At 42.9% G+C, this 19870-nt stretch overlaps 1 protein-coding gene across 10 annotated transcripts in view; it reads right to left on the bottom strand.

Moving 5' to 3' along the window:
- The window catches only part of LOC137518602 (poly(rC)-binding protein 3-like), a 1088021-nt gene that overhangs the window by 265408 nt on the left and 802743 nt on the right, over positions 1–19870 (bottom strand). Inside the window, exon 1 of one of the 10 annotated variants that reach the window (XM_068236683.1) lies at positions 14274–14717. The exons of 5 other annotated variants lie outside the window; for them this stretch is intronic. The gene's annotated coding sequence lies outside the window, so the exon portion shown is untranslated. Of the gene's footprint in view, positions 1–14223; positions 14718–19870 lie in introns of those variants that run through there. 4 more of the 10 variants (XM_068236682.1, XM_068236675.1, XM_068236686.1 and 1 more) reach the window with 4 other exon arrangements.

The following is a 19870-nucleotide window of genomic DNA, read 5'->3' as shown; positions in this document are numbered from 1 at the left end:
GTGCATAAACCTTTGCATCTGAGTTAAATCCTGGTTGCTACGGATTTCCTGCTTAATGCTAAAACCCAAGCGACCCATTTTCCTTTGCCTGATACTTTGTCAAAATTGGGAACAACTGAAGAGAAAAAAAAATCACAAGCCCTACTCAAAGAGAACTATTTTTATAAGTGGTTTATACAGCAAAGAAAATTAAAAAGTTGCTGAACATATAAAAATAATTTATACTATACGCTAGCAAGATAATATAAATATAAAAGTTTAACAGTATCCTTGTGAGATTGATTTGAAAGGCATTATTCAGCATTTACTGTGAAAGTAAAGGAGGCAGACAGCGCCCAGTTTCCTAAAGCGCTTGGCTGACAGAAAGGACAAGACTATTCTGCTTTGTGTAATTTGATGCTAGACCTTCTAAATACTTAAAGCACTTAGGAGCAGCTAGATAATTCTTCCAACCTCAAATATTACGCAGTCAATGGGCTGGAACCCTCTAGCAATTGCAGATCGCAAACTCTAAATGGTTGCAATTTGTTAAACACTTTCAAGGCTATTTTCTGAATTTTAAAGGAATTTGAAGGAATGCGATTTGTTCCCCTGCATACCTTCATTCGCAAAAGCTCTGAAAATGCTGCAGTCAGCGTGTTTGCGATCTCATACAACTCGCAAGCGCACAACTTCTGCCGCATCACATTACACCACAGGTAGTGTGACCAGTCTCATAGAGACTAATGGCCACTGCGACAGGGGAGCAGTGAATGAGCGGTGACAGAGAGCGATGGAACTTGCTACTGTGAAAATGGCCTGTAACAGACAAAATGTTGCAATGCTAAAACAAAATATTGCAAAAGCAATTATTTGATACATTCATTCTTATATTTCTCTCTTAGCAGTTAGAACCCATTAAGAAAGTATGAATAAACTGTAATGATGAATTAAGAAAGTATGAATAAACTGTAATGATGAATTTGCTGTAAAAAGGTATAATTATTGGTGTCAATAAAAAAAATATTTTCTTTCAGATCTCTGTGTAGATCTCTAATCCAGCAATTATTAATAGACACGCGTTATAGATGAAGAGGTCTGTTTAAATGTCCTTGAACACTTAAATTCCTGGACAACGTTGACCAAAATTATCCTACAGATCCCTTCGTTGGTATGTGTTCACATGGCTCAGTGTACTTAGCCCAGCAGGGTATGTCGATTGTGTTTACACAATGTCTGGTGTGTCAAGAGTAAGCATGGCAGGCTCAGCAGGTCGCACTTAGCAAAATGTCACAGGGAACAGAAAACAGCAACTTGCCAAAGAAAGATAAGTCATAGAGAATAAACATAATATAGCATGTGTTTACATATATAAATATACATAAAAATATATGTATTTATATATCCAAGTGAAATTGTTATGACTAGACTATTTGCTATTATTCAGAATAAGTAGCTCAATCTTTGATAAATCATGCTTTCTCACAGCGTCAGATACAGTTGCTACATTGGCAGCTTGCTGACAACCCAGTATATATATCTTAAAACATTTGCGTGCAACATGTATTTACTTATTGGCTGTGTGTCCCTGACATCAGAGGTAAGCTGTGGTCATGACAATGTGACTTGATGGTATGTGTGTATATAACACAGGAAGTCGAGAGCATATGGGGGGCTTCTAAAAGCCCTTTACCTCAGTCTGGGAGTATCCCTCATGGCTAATAATATTTTCCCTTATGAATGGGCACTCATGCAAACTTCTGGGATAGATCTAATGCACCACAGAGAGAAGTAAACAATTTGGGTGCATAGTGCACCTGAAAACTTGGGTACTGGCATAGATTGCATTGTAAATTGCATCTGTGGCTGCAAAAACTGGACAATGTGGGCACCAGAAGAACAAGAGTTCGACTATTATATCGCTGAACTTCCCCTATCATCAAAGAGGACAAAGTTTCAGCTCACAGAGTTTAGGTACAATGTACACAAACTCTAAATAGTGGCAGTAATAGTGGCACTGTTTAAAATAGCGGCGGATGTCTGTTAGGAGTGACAACAGTTCAGTTTCAGCCCACAGAGTTGGGTGGGGGTAAGTAACTGGTCCTCGGTGGTTCAGCTATTATGTAGCTGAACTCAGCAGAGGTTAGTGTTAGGAGTTGATGGGGGGAGGGGTGTTTAATATTAGGTGTAGCAAAGCAGAAGGTTAATGAGAGAGATAAGTTAGGGAAGGCGATAGTAGAATACTGGTAACATTACAGATATTCTACAATCGGTAATGAATAATATTGGTAATATTACATGGCGCCTAATTTTCCTTTTGGCTTTTTTTGTATGTATGACCTACAGACACCCAACTAATACACAGTCTCTAGTGAAATATATTGGCCTCAATTCACTAAGCTTATCTCCTGTCTTTAATAACTCTTCTAGAGTTGTTACCATGGTGATAAGGCATGTAGTATTCAGGAAACATTTTACCTCAGGCAAACCTAAAGTTAACTCTTCTGTCTTTAAAGGGAACCTAAACTGAGAAGGATATGAATTTTTCCTTTTAAAATAATACCGGTTGCCTGATTCTTCTGCTGATCCTCTGTCTCTAATACTTTTAGCCACAGCCCCTGAACAAGCATGCAGATCAGGTGCTCTGACTGAAGTCAGACTGGATTAGCTACATGCTTGTTTCAGGTGTGCGATTGAGCCATTACTGCAGCTAAAGAGATTAGCAGGGCTGCCAGGCAACTGGTATTGTTTAAAAGGAAAAATCCATATCCCTCCCAGTTTAGGTTCCCTTTAAGTTAACTCTTTAATCCTTAAAATAACTCCAGAGTTAAAGCCAGGCTGTTCATTAACTGCGTGTGAAAATAACTACAGAGGAGGTAACTTAACTACAGAGGAGGTAAATTAACTACAGAAGAGGTAACATAAGGAATGAAGAGATAATATAACTCTCTTACTGTGTGGAGGTAAGTTTTCTCTTGCCTTATTATCTCCAGCATGATCTTAGTGAATTGAGGCCACTGTGTCTTCTGAAAGTGCAGTGAAGGGTGTGAGGAAAGTGGGAGGATTATTTAGGGCTGGTTTGACACTGGAGCAATGCTTAGCACAGACAGGATTGTAATGATGTGACGCATGCAAAAGGGGCCTATTTCCACTAGCATGTTGCATTCTGCATCCCTTTTTCTGGATGTGGATTTCCGTGTGGTTTCCGTGAATGTTAACATGAAAATGATGTGGCTATCAATCATTGTATGGGAAATGGGTGTGTGGTGCAGGCAATCCATATTTTTCTACATCACACTGCAATGGCAAATTCACATTCAATGAAAGTTACTCCATTGGTTACAGTTTCAATGTGAATATTTGCATTGCAAATTCACACTTTGTAGAAACAGGCCCTAAAGCATACAGTACATAAAAAGTATGCTTCACTGCAACTGGAAATGCACATATTATCCAGTACTGCACAACCTGCCTTGCCTTATTCCAGCGGATTCCATCATACCACACTGCTAAGTTAACACGCCTATGTGAAACTACCATAACAATATAATCACATTGTATTTTCCATATATTGTCTGATGCAACCCAGTGCAAAACTATCCTAAATGCATATAAATGTGATGAGTTCTATAAAACCTGAGAAACAATCAAGAAAGACTGATGTACACAATATTCAGTAATGGAAGATTTTGCTAAGAATTAAGCTGTATGGGCATTTCATGGTAAAGAAAAGTGACCTAAATAGACTCAATTCTGTTATTATAATAATTTAACGGGTTATATACTGCAAAAGTCATGGTGGAAAGATCATGTATTCAGCAGCCTGAAAAATGGCGTTAACCAAATGTGAATCAACCACTGAGGTGTGCCAAAGTAAGCCTGAACCAGTAACTGTGGAATTGCAAGCTCCAGTGGAGACAATATGACAGCAGATTTTTACAGTGAAAATGTGAGTAGAGTAAGCACAGATGGTCCAGTTTAACCCACATTCATTATGGATGCCTACAAAAGACTACTTTAGGCCATCAATGTAGCACCTAAAATAGTAGCTTTATACCAATCCTACACCCAGTAACAAGCAGACACCATGTTCCACAACTCATGGAAAGTGGCCATATTTGGCAGTATGACCTGTGACAGTGGAAGCAGAGGTTTCTGCTGCTTCCTTTTCTAAAAAAACTCACACACCAACATAAGTCAGTCTGTCCCCTGTGTGAAAGGTCCACACCCTAGATGACATCTGCTCAGTAGGGTCACAAAGAGGTTTCCCAGGCTTGTCAATGTCCACCAGAAACTTGTCACAGATGTCATATGATCATAATGGTCCCACATGCCACTTACATTTATATTCAGCTGAATCTGATTGGATTTTGTCATGCAGCTAGTACAATAAAATCTATCAGCAGAAGTGACCATCATCAAAATCTGAAAAATGGAAAAATGAAGTCCTGCCTTTTTCTTTATGTGAAATAATATTGTCCATGTCAGTAGTATTGGAAAAAAAACCATAAATAAATGCAATGGTTGCCAGTATAATGAACTCATTTCCAAACCCATATTATGTCATATAGACCTAGTATTGACAAAAGTCAATATACATCCTTGAACATGTCACTGTATACCCATCCTGTATGGCGTCTGTGTTCATTAATTTATGTCCATCAAGCACTGAAAAAAAAAACAGACTCTCAGCAGAAATATCCAGAACAGGAACATCAATCTCTTTTTTCATTATCTATGTTTCCACTATCCACATTTCTAGTGTATGTCTTATCCTTTAGAGAATACTGCATCACAAACATCTTTGAAATGTTTGTTATTACCTGGTTGCAACAGTTGACATTGAAAGTAGAAATGTGTAGTCTGCAACTACCACATTATCTCACAATTATTGCTATGATGAACTAATGGTAATTTTAGCTAATAGCACGGCTAGGGATGATCAGAACTATATACTGGATAAACCTGAAGTGGGTTAATGTTTTGTAAATACTCTTTACCTCACCCCTAAGTGCATGGATACATCCATGGGAAGGCTGTGCTCTCTTCTTTGATAACTGGATATGTCAATGGAACACTGCATGGCTATGAATGCACAAGTCCTTACTAAATACACTTGATAACCAACTTATCCATGGCCATGTTTGCTTGGAAAACTGAAAACTCAAAGAGATTTGTCCATATGGAAAGGGAAATACTGCTTAAAGTTACATAGTCATCTGGAGATGATCTGATGGATCTCTGTCGCCCTATGGATCAAGAACGGATCCCTGCATGGCAACAGAGTGCACACAATGCTGTACATACATGTCATCTGCCTCTGGCTGACGGCTTATTTGTTGCTATGAGGGGGGAGGGAGAAATGAGCTCATGGAGCAGCTTCCAACAGACGAGGTGTGTCGAGAACAATGGCGTTGTATGGTGCACGGGCTTCAAGCATTGCTAAAAAGCCTACATGCAGGATCATTAGCAATCGTTGTGCGCCCACTGTTCACACGACGGTCTGGCTGCCGGATTCTTTGCCATGGTGGTCGTTATTGTCCGCCACAGCTGAGTTCAGAACAGCGTGGATATGGGCCTAAACATCTATGAATGCCTTATTACTCAATGTGAACATAAGTGGTTGTACTGGGTGCACATTGATGTGTAGACAATGATGATTAAAGGACACCTGAACTCAAAGGGATTTGGAAGCTGACATTTATTTCCTTTTAAACAATGCTATTTACCAGGACTTTCTGCTGATCATATGCCTCTAATACTTTCAGTCATAGACCCTGAACAATTATTATTATTATTATTATTTAGTATTTATATAGCGCCGACATATTACGCAGCGCTGTACAGTGTATATATATATATATCTTGTCACTAACTGTCCCTCAAAGGAGCTCACAATCTAATCCCTACCATTGCCATATATCTATATTATATAGTGTAAGTACTGTAGTCTAGGGCCAATTTTTTTTTTTTTTTTTTTAGGGGGAGCCAATTAACTTATCCGTATGTTTTTGGAATGTGGGAGGAAACCGGAGTGCCCGGAGGAAACCCACGCAGACACGGAGAGAACATACAAACTCTTTGCAGATAGTGCCCTGGCTGGGATTCGAACCAGGGACCCAGCGCTGCAAGGCGAGAGAGCTAACCACTACGCCACCGTGCTGCCCAATCATGAAGATCAATGTTTCTGACTGAAGACTCACTGGATTAGCCACATGCTTTTATTAGGTGTATGGTCCACATACTACTGCAGCCAAAGAAATATCCCTGTCAGTTCAGATTTCCTTTAACCCTGTTAAGGGGCCCATACACCTAACGATTTTCCTGCCGATAAACGGCCGATTTGATCACAGTGATCGAATCGGCTGTGAAATCGGCACGCACACGCTGACAGAATGATCGATTTCCAACCGAAATCGATCGCTCCCATCGATTTCCGTCGATCCGTCCGTGCGGAAGATTTTTCTCGATCGCCGGCGGGTCGGGAGTGCGTCGATAGCGGCGTTCGAATGCCCGATGACCGACGCAATACATCGGGTATACATTACCTGTTCCGGACCGGCGCGATTCCCCTGGTCTCTGCTTTATTCTCCGCTCTGGTCTGGCAACACCACCACCACAGATTGTGAACGGTTTCAGGCTGAAATCGGTTCACAATCTGTTTGCAGTAAGGCAGCCATACGATCCCTCTCTGATCAGATTCGATCAGAGAGGGATCTATCTGTTGGTCAAATCTGATGGCAAATCGACCAGTGTATGGCCACCTTTAGAGGTACACTTACATCATTTTACAGGATTGCAAGTAAGGAGCCAGTTGACTCAGGCTTCCCCCAGCCTGGGTCACAGACTTCAGCTCTTCTATAGGGGGTTTCCAGATTGGATAGGAAATATAATCCTATAAGTGAGCTCTTCTGTTCTACCATGTAGATCATCCTGTTAAAGAGTCTCTCCCCCCCACAAGACACATCTGTTTCCCTAGTATGAAAATCTATCCAGCAACCACTTATAACCCCCCCTTTCTCGTTTACTTGCTTTGATCTGTGTGTCTGTCACAGTTCATCATGGCAAATGCGAATGCAAACCTTGTTCAAAGATTTAGAATATGCTTCCTGGTATGGGCCACTAGGATGCTTGTAAACCTGCAGCTAGCTTCTCTCTCCTTAGGTATTTACTTTTTTACATATTTGACACCTCTGGTTCACGTAAAAGTATTTATAATAACAAAAGAAAAGTATTTTACAGTTTAGTAGTATTCCTGGACTGTGAAAGCCTGAATCCACTAAATTCTTGTTCATTTAAACGTATATTTCGTGCCTCTCAAAGTGTTTGCCTATCATAATCCCTCTATGTTCACTTACCAAGATATGTGTATGTCAAAAAAATACTGCATGGAGATTAATCTTAACCTCATCTATTTCCTAGCACATTCACAATTCTTTGGAGGCATGTTGTGTAAGTGGTTAGCCATTTTACAAAACAAAACATACTGGCATTATAACTGGCTTTCCTAAAACATTCACTTGTGAGTCTTATGGAGGGTTTGCTAGTGATGAGAATTGTTCAACCCAAATTAAAAAATAACTTTTTAAGGCAGCAAAATAAAAAAAAGATAAACAGGCTGTTTATTATCCAGCTTGGCCTCCAGTGGAAACACCAGAGCCCGATCGGGTCCACTCTACTGCACAGGCACGAATCAACTTTGCAGTAGAGCGGACATAATCTGGCTCTGCAATTTCCGCTGGAGCCCATCAGAAAGCCGCTACTGCGTCTGTGCACACAGCTGACAAGCCCTTGTGGGTCCCAGCGCTGGATCCCCTCTGGTATGGACAGGGGGAGCCTCTTTAGGATGCAGATGCTTCCCCCCTCCCAAGGAAAGTACTCCTAGGGGCACTTTTTTACCTTCAGATACTTTTTAAGGTGGGGTACTCCTATGTTATTGGCAGGGCCGGCCCGTCACTTTTTGCCGCCTGAGGCAAATTTGGCAGAGCTGCTGCCGCCGCGCCGGAGGGGTAGCGGGCAGGTCGGGGGTATTGTGTCTAGCGGTGGGGAGGGGGGGTCGGACCCCCCCTCCCTCGCCTGGGTCCCCCGATCTGCGCTCCACTCCAGCCTGTAATTAGTAAGCTGCTGCCAGATCGTAAGAGGCACGGGCGGGGAGGACTCACCTTTTCCGCGTTCCATCGTGCGCTCCATTGACGTCACTTCCTGCATCGCCGTCCACTTACAATACAGTGGGCGGCGATGCAGGAAGTGACGTCAGTGGAGCGCTCGCTGGAACGCGGAAAAGGTGAGACCTCCCCGCCCGTGCCTCTTCTGGCAGCAGCTTACTAATTACAGGCTGGAGGGGAGCGCAGATCGGGGGACCCAGGCGAGGGAGGGGGGGGTCCGACCCCCCTCCCCACCGCTAGGCACAATACCCCCGACCTGCCCGCTACCCCTCCGGCTCGGCGGCCGCCCCCCCCCAGGCGGGTGCCGCCCTTTGAAGTTTGCCGCCTGAGGCAAATGTTTCACCCCGCCTCATGAGCGGGCCGGCCCTGGTTATTGGTAACTCCCTGTGCATGGCAGCTTTACTACAATAAAGTGGGGGGGGGGGCGGCCGCCGAGCCGGAGGGGTAGTGGGCAGGTCGGGGGTATTGTGTCTAGCGGTGGGGAGGGGGGGTCGGACCCCCCCTCCCTCGCCTGGGTCCCCCGATCTGCGCTCCCCTCCAGCCTGTAATTAGTAAGCTGCTGCCAGATCGTAAGAGGCACGGGCGGGGAGGACTCACCTTTTCCGCGTTCCATCGTGCGCTCCATTGACGTCACTTCCTGCATCGCCGTCCACTTACAATACAGTGGGCGGCGATGCAGGAAGTGACGTCAGTGGAGCGCTCGCTGGAACGCGGAAAAGGTGAGACCTCCCCGCCCGTGCCTCTTCTGGCAGCAGCTTACTAATTACAGGCTGGAGGGGAGCGCAGATCGGGGGACCCAGGCGAGGGAGGGGGGGTCCGACCCCCCTCCCCACCGCTAGGCACAATACCCCCGACCTGCCCGCTACCCCTCCGGCTCGGCGGCCGCCCCCCCCCCCCCCAGGCGGGTGCCGCCCTTTGAAGTTTGCCGCCTGAGGCAAATGTTTCACCCCGCCTCATGAGCGGGCCGGCCCTGGTTATTGGTAACTCCCTGTGCATGGCAGCTTTACTACAATAAAGTGGCCCTTATCTGTTTATCTCATGACTTATCTCTTCTTATTTGTTTACCTCATGCATTCTCTCTCCTTACAGTTAGGTGAAAAATAAGTAAGCTTTGTGAATCATCCCCATGGAATCCTATTGATCATTTCCTCCTGTTCATATTTACACATTCCATGGATTATTCTCAAACCTTCTTTCATCTTGCTTACATGTAAGGATGCAACACATGTGCATGTAGCATAGTCATTCCATAGGGTCCCCAACAGAGACTGTGATATGAGAGTAACCCGGTATGCTGCCAAGTAATAGATTACTCCAGGAATGGGAAAGCTTATGCATACTTTCGGCATTGGCCTACAAATACTTTTTATCTCTTTTCAAATCAGCCATTTTTAGATACTAACCCTAACCTCGTTAATTTTACCTTATCATCATTATTTCATGATGATATCTGCATGAAATTTCAGCCAAAAGGCGCTTGGTGGCCGGCAGATGGCAGTTCAGCCTCCCCTGTAAAAGAGGCCTAACTCAAACAACATGGCTTTATGTATTTGTGTGCATGTCTGTACATTGTATATGTGCTTGTGTGCATTGTGTATGTGTTTGTGTGCATGTCTGGGCATTGTGTATGTATTTGTGTGCATATCTGTGCATCGTGTATCTGTTTGTGTACATGTCAGTGCATTGTGTGTTTGTGTGCATGCCTGTGCATTGTGTATGCATTTGTGTGCATGCCTGTGCATTGTGTATCTGTTTGTGTGCATGTCTGTCCATTGTGTATGTATTTGTGTGCATGTCTGTGCATTCTGTATGTGTTTGTGTGCATGTCTGTGCATTGTGTATGTGTTTGTGTGCATGTCAGTGTATTGTGTGTTTGTGTGCATGCCTGTGCATTGTGTATCTGTTTGTGTGCATGTCTGTCCATTGTGCATGTATTTGTGTGCATATCTGTGCATTGCGTATGTATTTGTGTGCATGTCTGTGCATTGTGTATTTGTGTGCATGTCTGTCCATTGTGTATGTGTTTGTGTGCATGTCTGTGCATTGTGTATGTGTTTGTGTGCATGTCTGTGCATTGTATATGTATTTGTGTGCATGTCTATGCATGGTGTATGTGCTTGTGTGCACGTCTGTGCATTGCGTATGTATTTGTGTGCATGTCTGTGCATTGTGTATTTATTTGTGTGCATGCCTGTGCATTGTGTATGTATTTGTGTGCATATCTGTGCATTATGTATGTGTTTGTGTACATGTCTGTGCATTGTGTATGTGTTTGTGTGCATGTCTGCATGTCTGTGCATGTCTGTGCATTGTGTATTTATTTGTGTGCATGTCTGTGCATTGTGTATTTATTTGTGTGCATGTCTATGCATGGTGTATGTGCTTGTGTGCACGTCTGTGCATTGCGTATGTATTTGTGTGCATGTCTGTGCATTGTGTATTTATTTGTGTGCATGCCTGTGCATTGTGTATGTATTTGTGTGCATGTCTGTGCATTGTGTATGTATTTGTGTGCATGTCTGTGCATTGTGTATGCATTTGTGTGCATGTCTGTGCATTGTGTATGTATTTGTGTGCATGTCTGTGCATTATGTATGTGTTTGTGTGCATGTCGTGCATGTCTGTGCATTATATATGTGTTTGTGTGCATGTCTGTGCATTATGTATGTTTGTGTGCATGTCTGTGCATTGTGTACGTGTTTGTGTGCATGTCTGTGCATTGTGTACGTGTTTGTGTGCATGTCTGTGCATTGTGTACGTGTTTGTGTGCATGTCTGTGCATTGTGTATGTGTTTGTGTGCATGTCTGTGCATTGTGTATGTGTTTGTGTGCATGTCTGTGCATTGTGTATGTGTTTGTGTGCATGTCTGTGCATTGTGAATGTGTTTGTATACACAGCTACAGATTTTAAAACAAATGAGTAACTATTTGGCTAAGATAATAGGCCGCTTCTAAAGAAATGCAGGATTTTTTTTTTCGGTTTAATTTAAAGTGTAGGAAGCAATTTTGTTTCCACATTAAAGATTTTCTTACAGCAGCTAATGGTTAGTGAATGCATAAAAACTGAACAATAAAATATATCCACTTTTCAGCTGCTCAACTTTTGAAAACACAAAATATTCATTGTTAAACAGAAAACTATTGATGTACAAGGGAGCCTTTCATTACAAGTGAAAGAGCAAAAATTCAAATCCATTAGCTGGTCTTCCAGTTAACAATGTCATCCCTATTTGCAAAACAAAGCAGCCAAATGTCCATCTCTCAATTAAGGCTATTCACATCTGTGACCAGATCTAGTCTGTGTGACCCAAAAACCTTTGCATCTCACAGGATGTCTCTTGTAATGAGTGTAAATACAATTTTAGGCGTGCATGACACATATTTCATTCATAGGAGTTTCTAAGGCTGCAGTGACCAAGAAGCATCAATGTGTGTGTGTGGGAATCCATCTTGAACTAGCATCACTAGTTCAATAATATGGCCTTTATTGCAGACAGCCAAGCAGGTGAAACACCATGCAACATGTAATAGGCATCTAGAGTATGACCTTTCAGTGACCATAATCATTTCTTTCCCTAAATGATTCCAGTGGTATAATTGAATATTTGCAAATAAAATTGCATTTATATTATCGACTTTTTAAAAAATATGTATCTTATGGAATTAAAGTCTGAAGCGAACATGAAACAGGAAGGGCAAAATGTCATTTTTGGATTACAAAGTCATTTACAGAATGCCAAGTCTACATAAAATGATCTAATGGCCACCACATGGCCATAGATTGCCATGTCATTTCAACACAAACAGATTTTAAAATTATTATAAAGAAACATAAATGGATCAAAAGATATCAATAAAATGCAAGGATCTAAATATCAGTGATTTGATTTAAAATAGTCAGCATTTTTTAGTTTTCCAGTTAATTTATTCAATTCGTTGGGAAAACCAATAAACTGACTATCTAGAGGTAGCCATAGATATGAGAGCGGCCCAATGCCATTGCCCATTGCGATTCCGAAGTTGGGGCTAATTATTGATGCCCAACACAGCACTGGGGATCCAGATCAAAATCTTACTGGAATCCTTAGATCTTGTAGAGAAGCAAAGCACCTTTCTTGAGTGTGTTGTTGATGAGGTCAGATGCTGAGTGCAGGACCACTTGAAATATCAATTTGAATTCATGCAGTCCGTTAGGCTGGGAGAACACTAGTTTGAATCGCGTGCCTTTTAAAGCATAGCAGAAAAAGCATGTGAAATCACACTTTACTGAAAGTCTATAGGCCGCATTGCAGTGTTGGATATTCCCGCATACTTTATGTGAATAGCACGGGATTTGCATACAATGCTTTCCTATGGGGAAAATTGCATTACTTTTTTTTTTCTTTACAAAAAAAAAAAGTGCATTTTACCCATTAAAAACGGCAGATCATTTACAAAATGCAAAATGCAAATTAATGAAAAATGCAAACACTAAATGCAACCGCATACAAAAATGCAAAACGCAAATACATGAAAAATGCAAACACTAAACGCAGCTGCATACAAAAATGCAAAACGCAGAGAAAAACGCAGAAACGCACATGGCAGAAAACACCTAGTTTTCCGCACAGACAAGTGTGCTCTCAGCCAGAGCGATCACATATGATGGCATTTGTGTGGCCAGCACAGGCAGCATAAAAGAAATGGTCCTCAATCATTCAAAGTGTTTATGATTTTTATAAGCCAATTTTAAAAAATGAAATTCGGCTAGCATTGTTATATAAATGTTAACTATGGCCTTGGCATGGGGCTTTAACAATTATAATTTACAAAATGACAATTGCTATTGCTAGGATAATACAGGGATAATACACATTACACCATACCTAGCGCTACATATTAAAAATACATAATTAAAGAGCAAAAAGCTATATTGTGATGTGAGAGCCACATGCTTTCAATCCCATTCATAAAAACGTGACTGTAGTAGAAGCCAGCAGAGCTGGATCACAGTGCATTAACCAGTTCAGTGTCAGCCAGGCCTGCAGGCAGACCACACAGTTCTGCATACAGTAAGTTAATGAACATTTTTTTATAGTACAGGATGAATGGTTAGGTTAATTGGCTTCCCCTTGAAGTCAGTAGTAGACCATGGTAGGGATACTGGATTAGGATTATGGCAGGGTCCTTTATTGTGAACATCAATCAGGTACACAAAATACGCATACTTTGCAAATCGCCACAGAAATATATACACATACATGTATATAAAATGTATAGATAGTCTCCATATATAGACAAGCGAGGCACAGAAGCGGGTCCATGCTGAAGCCTGCTTTTATCTGCAGTCAGCTGTCATGAACAGATAACAGATCAGGTGCTCCTGATGTATAATGACTGTCAGGTAGCCGGTAAGGAAGCATTTTCATATATAACAATCAGCATTCATTAACAAACCCCCCTGCTTAGAATGCATCACAGCAGGGGAGTCAGTGCTCCATTCACACATTCTGTAAACAGCACAAATAAAGCATGCAAAGCCATAACAAGCAAATACACGTAAAGGTGCCCACTAATGGGACAATGTCCAGCAAAGAATCGTCTGAGAGATCAGATCAATGCGATTGGAAATAAAATGCCATAAATCATTGATTATTTTGCCATCAACAAACCAATCTGTACTTCCTATTTATCACAATCGATTATAAAAAAACGGTTTTCTGTTCGACTAAATTGTCGGCCTTTTGAATCGTTGACAGTCAATGTCAGGGACATCAATGAGTTTCTTTTCTGCCGATCCAATCGCATTTATCTGATCGCTCGTTCTTCGCTGAAAATTGTACTGTCAGTGGGCACCTATGGCTTCCGCTCTGTTAACTTGATCGCTGCCACAAACTTGCCATAAAGTGTTACTCCAGGTACAGTAGGGAAAACATAATAAACAGCTCTTGGAATCTGAACGCATGCTGACTGTGGAGATAACTGCTCCAATAAATAAAGCTGCCTGTATAACAGAGCAGCCAGCCTGCTCACAGCGTACAAGTGATGTGTATATAAATAAAGGCACACACAATAAAGCACATCTCTGCGAGCTGCTCACCGCTCAAGCTGTAATCTTTACAGACAGATAATAGAGCTATAGTCACCAACCTTCACCTCCGCCAGAGTTCCTGAACAATGCTCTTTCTTGTGCACGGTCACAGGGAGTGCGGTCCTTCTATGTGTCTCCTGATTCCAACTGAGGACAGATGGCCAGGAGCCCTGAGCCTCACTGGAATGAGGCAAAGCTTTGCTTTTTTTTCTCCTCTTGCTTAGCCCCTGGCAGATAAGCCTGAGTCAGGCACAGTGAGCTCACAACACCCCCTCCACCAATCATTTCAATTAGTGCCACATGAGAGGAGCTTCTGCCCAAAATCTTCTTAGGAAAGGGCCAGAGGGCAGGGCAATCTCCTTTGCTCAACAATGACCAGAAGCAGCTATAAATATAACGAACAAAGGCTCTGTCAGGGCTGGGAATGTGATGTCCTAATCCGATAGAACACTATACCCAGCACACAGCGAGCAGACAGCAGCAGCAGTCCCGAGAGCTCTAATCCAACAGTCAGTGCCATCCACACACAACGGGCACCCCAGTCAGTATGTACGGTACATTAACAGGCACTTCCGTGGGCTAGGAGTGATTGGATAACATCGCTGAGTCTCTATTTAGCACACAGCTAAGTACACTCCTCTCTGAACGGTGAAATCACCCACTTTACAACATTTCACAGGCATCACCACTATCTATGCTGTCTGGACAAGATACTTTACTGGTTCTGCTCACACATATGTTCTACACAGTTATCAGATATTTAGTAACTGTAGCCTGGTACACACCTTCAATTTTGATTGGCCAATCACTGACCAATTTTACCACCTCAATGTAATATGAGGGTTTCCGTACATAGTCTGCTCATTTTCTATATCTTTTGACTCTCATACTACATGGAGGTTGTTAAATTGGTGATTGATTGGCCAATCATAATTGAAAGTGTGTACCAGGCTTAAGCAGAGGATGCCATACACTAATAGATCATAGATGGAACGTACAGCCATTTTATATATCTGGATATTTGGATAATTTTACTGCTTTGCATTACTTAATTTCAGCAAAAATCACATTGCATATCAGTAGAATGCTGCTGGCACTCATAGAATTTTACCACATTGATATAGTACAAAGCTATGCCTATGCAAATTTATGTAGCTTAAAAATGTCCATTTACAGAGAGATTTACAATTGTCCATTTACAGAGAGATTTCTCCCACCCAGCATGGGTATGTGTAAAAATACACCACAAAACACATTATACTACTTCTCCTGAGTACGGCGATACCACATGTGTGACACTTTTTTGCAGCCTAGGTGCGCTAAGGGGCCCAACGTCCTATTCACAGGTCATTTTGAGGCATTCGTTTTTTAGACTACTCCTCACGGTTTAGGGCCCCTAAAATGCCAGGGCAGTATAGGAACCCCACAAGTGACCCCATTTTAGAAAGAAGACACCCCAAGGTATTTCGTTAGGTGTATGGTGAGTTCATAGAAGATTTTATTTTTTGTCACAAGTTAGTGAAAAATGACACTTTGTGAAAAAAACAATAAAAATCAATTTCCGCTAACTTTTGACAAAAAATAAAATCTTCTATGAACTCGTCATACACCTAACAGAATACCTTGGGGTGTCTTTTTTCTAAAATGGGGTCACTTGTGGGGTTCCTATACTGCCCTGGCATTTTACGGGCCCAAAACCGTGAGTAGACTGGAAACCACATTTCTCAAAATGACTGTTCAGGGGTATAAGCATCTGCAAATTTTGATGACAGGTGGTCTATGAGGGGGCAAATTTTGTGAAACCGGTCATAAGCAGGGTGGCCTCTTAGATGACAAGTTGTATTGGGCCTGATCTGATGGATAGGAGTGCTAGGGGGGTGACAGGAGGTGATTGATGGGTGTCTCAGGGGGTGGTTAGAGGGGAAAATAGATGCAATCAATGCACTGGGGAGGTGATCGGAAGGGGGTCTGAGGGGGATCTGAGGGTTTGGCCGAGTGATCAGGAGCCCACACGGGGCAAATTAGGGCCTGATCTGATGGGTAGGTGTGCTAGGGGGTGACAGGTGGTGACAGGAGGTGATTGATGGGTGTCTCAAGGTGTGATTAGAGAGGGGGAAATAGATGCAAGCAATGCACTGGCGAGGTGATCAGGGCTGGGGTCTGAGGGCATTCTGAGGGTGTGGGCGGGTGATTGGGTGCCCTAGGGGCAGATAGGGGTCTAATCTGATGGGTATCAGTGACAGGGGCTGATTGATGGGTGATCAGTGGGTGATTAGATGGCAGAACAGATGTAAACAATGCACTTTGGAGGTGATCTGAGGGTAGGTCAGGGGCAATCTGATGGTGTGGGTGGGTGATCAGATTGCCCGCAAGGGGCAGGTTAGGGGCTGATTGATGGGTGGCAGTGACAGGGGGTGATTGATGGGTGGCAGTGACAGGGGGCGATTGATAGGTGATTGACAGGTGATTGACAGGTGATCAGTGGGTTAGTACAGGGAAGAACAGATGTAAATAATGCACTGGCGAATTGATAAGGGGGGGTCTGAGGGCAATTTGAGCATGTGGGTGGGTGATTGTGTGCCCGCAAGGGGCAGATTAGGGTCTAATCTGATGGGTAACAGTGACAGGTGGTGATAGGGGGTGATTGATGGGTGATTGATGGGCAATTAGTGGGTGTTTAGAGGAGAGAACAGATGTAAACACTGCACTTGGGAGGTGATCTGATGTCGGATCTGTGGGCGATTTATTGGTGTGGGTGGGTGATCAGATTGCCCGCAAGGGGCAGGTTAGGGGCTGATTGATGGGTGGCAGTGATAAGGGATGATTGATGGTTGATTGACAGGTGATCAGTGGGTTATAACAGGGGGGATAGAGGCATACAGTACATGGGGAGGGGGGTCTGGGGGGGGGGGGGGGTCTGGGGAGAATCTGAGGGGTGGAGGTGATCAGGAGGGAGCAGGGGGCAGTTTAGGGTTAAAAAAAAATTGCGTCGACAAATAGTGACAGGGAGTGATTGATGAGTGATTAGGGGGGTGACTGGGTGCTAACAGTGGTCTGGGGGGTGGGCAGGGGGGGTCTGAGGGGTGCTGTGGGCGATCAGGGGGCAGGGGGGGGGAAATCAGTGTGCTTGGGTGCAGACTAGGGTGGCTGCAGCCTGCCCTGGTGGTCCCTCGGACACTGGGACCACCAGGGCAGGAGGCAGCCTGTATAGTAGGCTTTGTATACATTACAAAACTTATTATACAATGTGTCAGCGGCAATCTGGGTGCTAGTAACCCGCCGGCGCTTCTGAACGGCCGGCGGGTTACAGCACGAGGGGGGCGGAGCCAGTCACCGGCGGCTGATCACGTCACGAATGACGCGATCGCCGCATAACCACGCCCGTCGCCGCCCCCACCGATGGGCGTATTGCGGTCGCTTAGGCCCAGTCTTTGCTGCCGCCCATCGGCTGGGGGCGGTCCTCAAGTGGTTAAGGCATCACTTATGGTCATTCATTTTACAGTAAGGCACAACACTTGCATTGCTCTCTGTTGAATTGCTGTATGGGATGTGGTGGGACAATATTGTGAAATGGACTAAGGGTTGGTTCACACCAAAAGCGCTTTTGAGCACTTTTCAAGCTGTTTGGCTAATGTGATTTGGCTAAAACTGCAAACATACTGCATGATGTAGCATGTAATAAAGTCGCAGTCACCAAGCACTAGCCATTGCGATTCTTGGTGTGAATTGAACTAAGCATAAAATGCAATCTCAGAGACGCCCTTCTTTTGCAACGCATAAATGAGAATGCCAGACAGTGGTGTCTATGTCTTGCATATCACCTACTATGTGTTGCTCTGATCTGCAAAGCAATGCATTAACCACTTCAGCCTTCAGTCGTTTTCACTTTATGCATCCGAGCAATTATCACCTCCTATTCATTAGCCTATAACTTTATTACTACTTGTCACAATGAACTGATCTATATCTTGTTTTTTCCGCCACCAATTAGGCTTTCTTTGGGTGGTACATTTTGCTAAGAGCCACTTTACTGTAAATGCATTTTAACAGGAAGAATAAGAAAAAAAAACGGAAAAAAAAATCATTATTTCTCAGTTTTTGGTCATTATAGTTTTAAAAATAATACATGCCTCCATAATTAAAACTCACGTATTGTGTTTGCCTAATAGTCCCGGGTATTACTCCGTTTAAATTATGTCCCTATCACAATGTATGGCGACAATATTTTATTTGGAAATAAAAGTGAATTTTTTCCGTCTTGCATCCATCACTATTTACAAGCTTATAATAAAAAATAAAATATTTCATCTTTACATTGATATTTAAAAGGTTTAGACCCTTAGGTAAATATTTACGTGTTTCTTTTATTATTGTAATGTTTTTTTTTATTAAACATTTTATTTGGGTATTTTTGGGAGGGTGGAATGCAAATAGTATTTTTTTTATGTAAAGATGTGATTATTTTTTTATTTTTTTTACATGTAGATGTAGTTTTACGTTTTGGCCACAAGAGGGCACAAGATTGAGTTTGTTTACATGACGTCACTCTAAGCGTAACATGTACGCTTAGAGGGACGTAGGGGGACGTAAGAGGCATAAAAAGCGAGGCTTCCGAGAGAAGCAGTCGCTTTTTCTGCCGGGGAGAGGAATCAATCATCGGGCACCATGTCCCGATTGATTGATTGATTCCTGGGCTAACATTTGACCGGCTGCGGGAGCACACATGGCCTTCTGGACGTAGCTTCTATGTCCAGAAGGCTTAAATGGTTAAGGGCCCGTTTCCACTAGTGTTGCGATTGCGATGCGACCTTCACATCGCATCCCATGCAGCCGCGGATATCCGGATGCAGTGTCATGCAGTTTCCCGTCGGCGGCAATGGGGAATCAGATGCGTGCTGCTGAAAACTGCAGCATACTATTCATAATTTGCCCTGCGTTGCATAATGCCAGATCGCATAGATAAACTTGTGTCAATGGAAACTACGCCATTGACGTGAATTGGTTGCATTTTCCTTGCGGTGTGATGCGTGATCGCATCGCACCACCTGTAGTGGAAACTGGCCCATATGTATGTCTCAGCCCTTACATACTTTATGTATATCTCGAGCTTAATATTGTGCTTTTGGAAATGTTATGTTTTTGTTCAAGGCGTTTAGACTTTCTAGCAATAAACACACACATAGTGGGAAAAAAAATAAAGTAAAAAAAAAAAGAAGAAAAAAAAAAGCAGGCTAACAGCAAGGGAATCTGGGTGATTTATGAACCTGTACCAGACTTGCTGAATTTTACTTGACTGATTATAAAGTTTACTGTACATTGAAGGGAAGTCCAAAGTAAAATATTGTAGCTCAGACACAAAAATGTAAAACTTCTGTAGGTTAAGACAGGGCAGTATGGAAATAGAATAACAAAATAACTTACCCTGCAAACATTGACATGTGCTCTTTCATGGCATCTGATTGTCAGTTCTGCTCTTGTGATGACAGCTGCTTGCCTAGCACCATGTATTGTTTGTTTATGGGGGGGAGGAGAGCCAGGAGTGGTTTCATTTCAAATGCAATCTGCAGTGTGGAGAGGCCATGTTTACAAGACAGTGAATGCATGCTGCTGGGGGATGACAGGATACAATAAATGAGTCTTCAGAAGTGGCCGCAGC

The sequence above is a fragment of the Hyperolius riggenbachi genome, chromosome 5 (assembly GCF_040937935.1).
Source record: "Hyperolius riggenbachi isolate aHypRig1 chromosome 5, aHypRig1.pri, whole genome shotgun sequence".
Classification (NCBI taxonomy): Eukaryota; Metazoa; Chordata; class Amphibia; order Anura; family Hyperoliidae; genus Hyperolius; species Hyperolius riggenbachi.
Note: the sequence above shows the minus strand (reverse complement) of the source record. Positions and strands in the feature narration are given on the sequence as shown.